Consider the following 7,322-nt stretch of genomic DNA (forward strand, 5'->3'; position numbering starts at 1 on the left):
ATGCGCTAGGAGGAATGAGGGAACTGCGCCGCGGCGGGCGAATTCGTATGGTTCGACCCCGACCCTTCACCTTCAGGGTTTTTGAGAAACCGCGCTGACTCCACCGCGTCGTTCGCACCCCTCCAAGTCCTCCGTCAATGGTTATTGGGCCAATTTAATGGGCCTCCAGGCATACTGAATGGCTAAGCCTATTTTATCGGTCTACTTCTCCAATTTTGCCCTGATATAGTGCTAAGCACTCTCCAAATTTTGCCATGGTTAAGTGCTAAGCACTTCCCATGTTTGTCCACGGTTTAAGTGCTAAGCACTCTCCAAATTTCACCACAGTTAAGTGCTAAGCACTCTCCATGTTCACCACGGTATAGTGCTAAGCACTCTCCATTTTCTCCATGGTTTAAGTGCTAAGCACTCTCCATGTTCGCCATGGTATAGTGCTAAGCACTCTCCAAATTTCACCACGGTTATGTGCTAAGCACTTCCCATGTTTGCCACAGGTTTAAGTACTAAGCACTCTCAATTTTCTCCATGGTTTAAGTGCTAAGCACACTCCATGTTCGCCATGGTATAGTGCTAAGCACTCTCCAAATTTCACCATGGTTAAGTGCTAAGCACTTCCCATGTTCGCCACGGTTGAAGTGCTAAGCACTATCCATTTTCTCTACGGTTTAAGTGCTAAGCACTCTCCATGTTCGCCATGGTATAGTGCTAAGCACTCTCCAAATTTCACCACAATTAAGTGCTAAGCACTTCCCATGTTCGCCATGGTTTAAGTGTTAAGCACTCTCCATTTTCTCCACAGTTTAAGTGCTAAGCACTTCCCATGTTTGCTATGGTATAGTGCTAAGCACTTGCCATGTTTGCCATGGTATAGTGCTAAGCACTCTCCATGTTCGCCACGGTATAGTGCTAAGCACTCTCCATGTTCTCCAATGATAAAAGTGCTAAGCAGTCTTCATTTTTTTCTCCATTTTTAAGTGCTCAACACTCCAAATTTTACTCCATTGTCTAGTGCTAAGCACGGGGATTTCATCTTTTTCACTTGTTTCTTTGATCCTTGCTATAAGATATTGCTCAATCTTATAGCAGGCTCGGGGACTAAGTGTGTACACTTCACCTAGCAGTGAGTGTACTATTTTTCCTCTTACTGGTCTTCAGCTAAGCTAGGGGGCTGGCTGTGTGCTCGGCTAAGCTAGGGACTCAATTATTCTAAATAACTGATCGTTGTACTTCTTTGATCCTGACACCAGGTGCATTCTTAACCTACTGTCAGGCTCGGGGACTACAATGTATACATTGCACCTTGCAGTGCTTGTATCAAATTTAACAGGTTGGCTAAGTCCCCTTTTTCTTTCTCAGTCATTGATATCCTTTGATCCTAACACCAGGTGTCTTCTTCACCTACTATCAGGCTAAGGGACTACAATGTATACATTGCACCTTGCGGCACATGTATCAATACTAACATCCTCTTTGACTAAGTCATGGATGATGATCATCTGACTTTGCCAACGAAGCCTAAGTGTGTATACTTCACCTAAGGTGGAGAATTTTTTAAATTTTAAACTTGAGCTCCTTACATCCTTCTAGCAAGCCTTACATGAGTATGTTCAAGGCCTGTTGACTAGTTAAACTGGTCGTCACTTCATTTTGTTGATCGGATTACTAGTCAAAATTGTTGGCACTTCATTTTGTTGATTGGATTACCAATTAAACAGGTCGGATTGCTAGATTAACTATCTGACTCTAAGTTAAACTACTCTGACCTTCTCAAGATGGCATTGCTCAGCGGATACAAGGCGCTCGGGGACTAGCTATGGGGGGTATAACCCTAGGTACCCATGGTAATGAACATGGGCCGCACCGCTAGGGGAGGTCTAGCCCATAAGATCAAGGCCTATGGTGCTCGGTTCTGGTCGGCGTGCACCGCAAGGCAATCAGAAGACATCTTGGTGATGAAGGAAGATCTGTTCGGATATGATAGATATCGTATTCCTTGTAAATACTTACCATATAGCCGAATAGATCTAGACTTAAACTGACCTGTAACCCTACCCTCTAGACTATATAAGGTGGGTAGGGACCCCCCTTGAATGCATCTCATATTCAATACAATCCACCGAAGACACAGGAATGTAGGGTATTGTGTCGATCAGACTGCCTGAACTTGTCTTAATCGCTTGTCTCTACGCTTGTGTCGCCATATGACTCCTATTATGTGCACCTCCACTGATTCATCTACTACTATGGGCATACCCTTGGTAGACTGCGGACCAGATTTTGTCGACACTAACATTTTGTAGGAATATAGTGATGTGTTTCCCACTAAGATACCTCTAGGACTTTCGACCCATTCGAGGGATCGAGCATCATATTGACTTGATTCCTGGAGCGAGCTTGCCAAACCAAACTACCTATAGAGCCAACCCTGAGGAGACTAAGGAGATTCAGTGCCAAGTCCATGATCTTCTAGACTGTGGGTATGTACGTGAGAGCCTTAGTCCTTGTGCTAGTTCTAGTTATTTTGGTTCCAAAAAAGATGGTAGTTGGCGCATGTGCGTAGATTGTAGAGCCATTAGCAATATCACTGATAAGGTACCATCATCCTATTCCTAGGTTAGATGATATGCTTGATGAGTTAAAGTGGTTCTATAATTTTTCAAAGGTAGACTTGAGGAGTGGATATCACCAAATAAGAATGAAATTAGGTGATGAATGGAAAACTACTTTTAAAACCAAGTTCGGTTTGTATGAGTGGCTAGTAATGCCTTTTGGTTTAACTAATGCACCAAGCACTTTCATGAGATTAATGAACAAGATTTTACGTCCTTTCATTGGTAAATTTGTGGTGGTTTATTTTGATGATATCTTGATCTACAACAAGTCTTTAACTGAACATCTTGATCACCTACGTGCTATTTTTGATGCTTCATGGGCTACACGTTTATTTGGTAACCTCAAGAAATACACTTTTTGCACCAAACAAGTATCGTTTGTTAGCTATGTTGTGACCTCGCAGGGAATTTAGGTAGATGACGCCAAGGTGCAGGCTATACGGAGCTGACCAACGCCCACAACGGTGACACAAGTGCGGAGCTTTCATGGACTTGCAGGATTTCATCGCCGTTTTGTGAAGGATTTCAGCACCATTGCAGCCCCGCTGAAAGAGTTGACAAAGAAGGGTGTAGCATTCCATTGGGGGAGAGGAACAAGAGGCGTCCTTTGCTCTTTTGAAGGACAAGCTTACCCACACGCCATTGCTGCAACTCCCTAATTTTGGTAAGACTTTTCAACTTGAATGTGATGCTAGTGGAGTTGGCATTGGTGCCATTTTGATGCAAGATGGTAAACCCATTGCTTACTTTAGTGAGAAATTGAGTGGGCCTGTTCTTAATTATTCCACGTATGATAAATAATTATATGCTCTTGTTCGAACATTAGAAACATGGCAACATTATCTTTGGCCTAAAGAGTTTGTTATTCACTCTAATCATGAATCATTAAAACATATTGGAACACAAAATAAATTAAACCGTAGACATGCTAAGTGGGCTGAATTTATTGAATCTTTTCCTTATATTATCAAACATAAGAAAGGGAAGGATAATGTTATTGCTAATGCTTTGTCTAGACGATATACTATGCTGTCCTAACTTGATTGTCATATTTTTGGACTTGAAACAATTAAAGAGCAATTTGTAAATGATGATGAATTTAAAGATGTCTTGGAAATTGTAGAGAGGGCCGAACATGGAATAAATATATGATACATGATGGGTTTTTGTTTAGAGCTAACCGCCTATGCATTCTAGTTGGTTTCGTTCATCTTTTGTTGTTGCAGGAGGCACATGGAGGCAGATTGATGGGCCATTTTGGTTCCAAGAAGACAGAGGAGGTGCTGGCCACACACTTCTTTTGGCCACAGATGAGGCAAGATGTAGAGCGGTTTGTGGCTTGGTGTGCCACATGTCAAAAAGCTAAGTCACGGTTGAATCCACATGGTTTGTACATGTTTCTTCCCATTCCTTCTATTCCTTGGGCTAATATTTCTTTGGATTTTGGTTTGGGATTGCCAAAGACTAAGAGGGGTAGGGATAGTATTTTTGTTGTAGTTGATCATTTTTCTAAGATGGCACATTTTATTCCTTGTCATAAAAGCGACGATGATGTTCATATTGCTGACCTATTCTTTCAAGAAATCATTTGCTTGCATGGTATGCCTTCTACTATTGTTTTCAGATCGCGGTGCAAAATTCTTGAGTCACTTCTGGCGCACTTTATGGAATAAATTGGGGACAAAGCTGTTGTTTTCTACAACTTGTCATCCCCAAACTATTGGGCAAACTGAGGTAGTGAATCGCACATTATCCACCATGTTGAGAGCAATTTTGAAGCACAATTTGAAGATATGGGAAGAGTGTTTGCCACACATAGAGTTTGCATATAATAGGGTGAAACACTCTACAACCAAGGTAAGTCTCTTCCAGGCAGTGTATGGCTTTATCCCCCATGCTCCTATTGATCTTCTGCCTTTACCTACCACTAAGAGAACACATAATGATGCTAGAGAGCGTGCTGAGTTTATTCGAAAGTTACATGAAACAACAAAAGCAAATATTGAAAAGATGAATGAGAAGTATATAATTTATGGTAGTCTAAATTAATGCCAAGAGCTGCTGATCCTTATAAGACAATAGAGAAAATAAATGATAATGCATACAAACTTGAGTTGCCACCCGAGTTCGGGGTTAGTCCCACTTTTAACATTTCATATTTGAAGCCTTACTTGGGAGAAGATGAGCTTGAGTCAAGGATGACTCCATCTTATGAGGGGGAGGATGATGAGGACATCACTCCTTCGGATGCACCCGCTGATCCTCCAAACAATATGCAAGGTCCAATGACCCAAACTCGAATGCGCCAGCTAAATTTAGAGGTGAGCTCGTTCTTAAGTGATCCTTTTCATACTTCTGAGAATAGACTACTACCTAATGTTGTTGTATTTCTTAGGAACATTAGAGAGGGTCATGAGGAACTTGGAGGAAGAGATGGAGGCAAAGATGACCAGCAAGGACGTCCAACACAAGCTGGAGGCCCGATCCAACTTGAATTCGAGTCTACCTCGGCCTTTAGGACTAGTCTGCCATAAACTGGTCACCCAGAATGCGTCTGGACTCCGGTTTTGATGATCCACATATGGATGGAAAGATAATTTCATAAAGAAGCCAATGGAAGTTGTCCCAATATCAAAATCCCTTTAGAATCAATAGGAATTATCGAAACAAGTCAATGTTCAGAATCTATCAGGGTGCTACGTCACCGTATTTGGTCCAATGGGCCGTGTATCATCTTTGAGCCCGTTAGGGGGGCGCGTCCAAGGTAGGCGATGACCCTAAGACCTTTATAATCATACTCTTCCACTATTGTTAGGTTTTGGGTTTTGCTTAGATCATTCTATCCATTGACAGACATTATTCATCGGTTTGTGAGACCCCACTTTGAGAACTTAATCATACAATATGTTGTTTGTCCCATACTTTGAGCTACGTACTTTCAAGTTCTTGCTTGTGTTCTTCGTTTCGCAAGCAGGAATTAGCCTTCTTGGTGATGTTAACTAGATTGGTGATATGGTTTATAACTAGAGGAGTTGTGGTGCTAAGGTTGTAGGGTTCGGGTCTTTCGATCTGAAGGCAGATTGGTGTGTTGTGCTCCATCTAAAACGATAGTTATTGTCAACCTAATGGAAGATCGGGAATCATGTCCCCATCAATATACGTAGTTGAGGGTGTAGGGGAACCTTCAGATATGATGGTACCGGGTGCAAGGGAGCCTTCAGATATGATGGTACCCCCGGTTGAGGGGTAGGTGGTAGGTGGTGATAGCCCTGTCCATCCCTAGTAATCCCCCACTGTTCGGGTATTGTGTAGGAGTCTTAATGTCTCTCGTGCTTGCTAGGCAAACCAGTGCTCAAAGATCTCCCCATCCATCTTACACTTAGGACTAGCTCTAACTATGTAATTTGTATGATCATCAACTGTTCTTTGCACGACTATATTAAAACATGCCTGCTCCACATAGGAACATTCTTTTATTCTTTGTTTTCCTTTTATCCTTAAGGTTGGTCCAGATGTGTGTCCACTATCCTTGGAATACCATTTTTACCCCTATCATAGACTATTGGTTCACTATGCAAGTATGTAATCTTGTTCATATTCATCCTAGACTCTTTATATCTTGCCCTCCTTTGAGAAAATATAAATAATGATACCCTGAATATTTCCTAGTGAAATGCTACAGTGATAGATCGGTGCACTTGCGGATATTTTCTATAATCGTTAAGAACTATCATGGTTGGTGTTTCTTAGCAGCGTCGCTAAGGTTTACTGAATCTTAGTGATGGTGCTAAGAAATGCCAACAAGCATTTCTAGCACAGTCGCCGAGGATGGACTTAAAACTCCATATTCGGTGATGTCGCTTAGAAATGCCAACAGTTCCTAAGAAATGCCAGCATGCAGCACACTTCACCAGGGAACCACCGGAAACTGTAAAGGAACTCTTTGAAGTAATGGGTCGATATGCCAGATAAGAAGACAATTTCAAGCGATGAAAAGCTACGTGAAGTCAATAGAGGCAAGTAGCCAAAGATTCAAAGACCACCGCAAACAACAATACAGCAAAATTTGAGACCTTTTCATTCCGGCCAGAAGAATTAGGTCAATCAGCATCGGAGGAAGCCCAGTCTAGTCCAGCACATCCCACCCATATCACAGTTTTGACCTCCCATCGCGCGGTGGTAGGGGTGGACATAGTTTTCGCAGAGGATGAGATGCCAGAGGAAGAGGTAGAGGTCAAAGGCCCCCATATTGTTCCATATGTGGCAAAAACGCTAGACATATAACCAAGGATTGCAAGTACAACAAAATGGCCAGAGAGCTCAAGAAGAAAGATGACGCCTCTAGAAGTAGTGAAGCACCAAAACATGTTTACCATAACACGCATCATGCTGAGAACACACATAACTAGTATTACAGTAACCAAACTTACTTTTTGATTGGATGCAGTGCAATGAAATAGCCTGGTTTTTTACAAGAATACGCCTAGACACCATTCACCCGGCAACACCCGGTGTACCAACCTTACCAACAACTCCCTCAGTACCCAATCCAGTCAATGGCAGTATCTTCACTAGCTTAGCTAAATCAATAGTAGTCAAGTCAACCACATCAAGCCAAGCAAGAAAACAAACATGACCAGCAAACTGTGAACAACATTCTTTCATCGCGTGGTCACATTTTTGCCAAAATAGGTGGATCGAACTAGGAGC

The sequence above is a fragment of the Miscanthus floridulus genome, chromosome 16 (genome assembly GCF_019320115.1).
Source record: "Miscanthus floridulus cultivar M001 chromosome 16, ASM1932011v1, whole genome shotgun sequence".
Taxonomy (NCBI): domain Eukaryota; kingdom Viridiplantae; phylum Streptophyta; class Magnoliopsida; order Poales; family Poaceae; genus Miscanthus; species Miscanthus floridulus.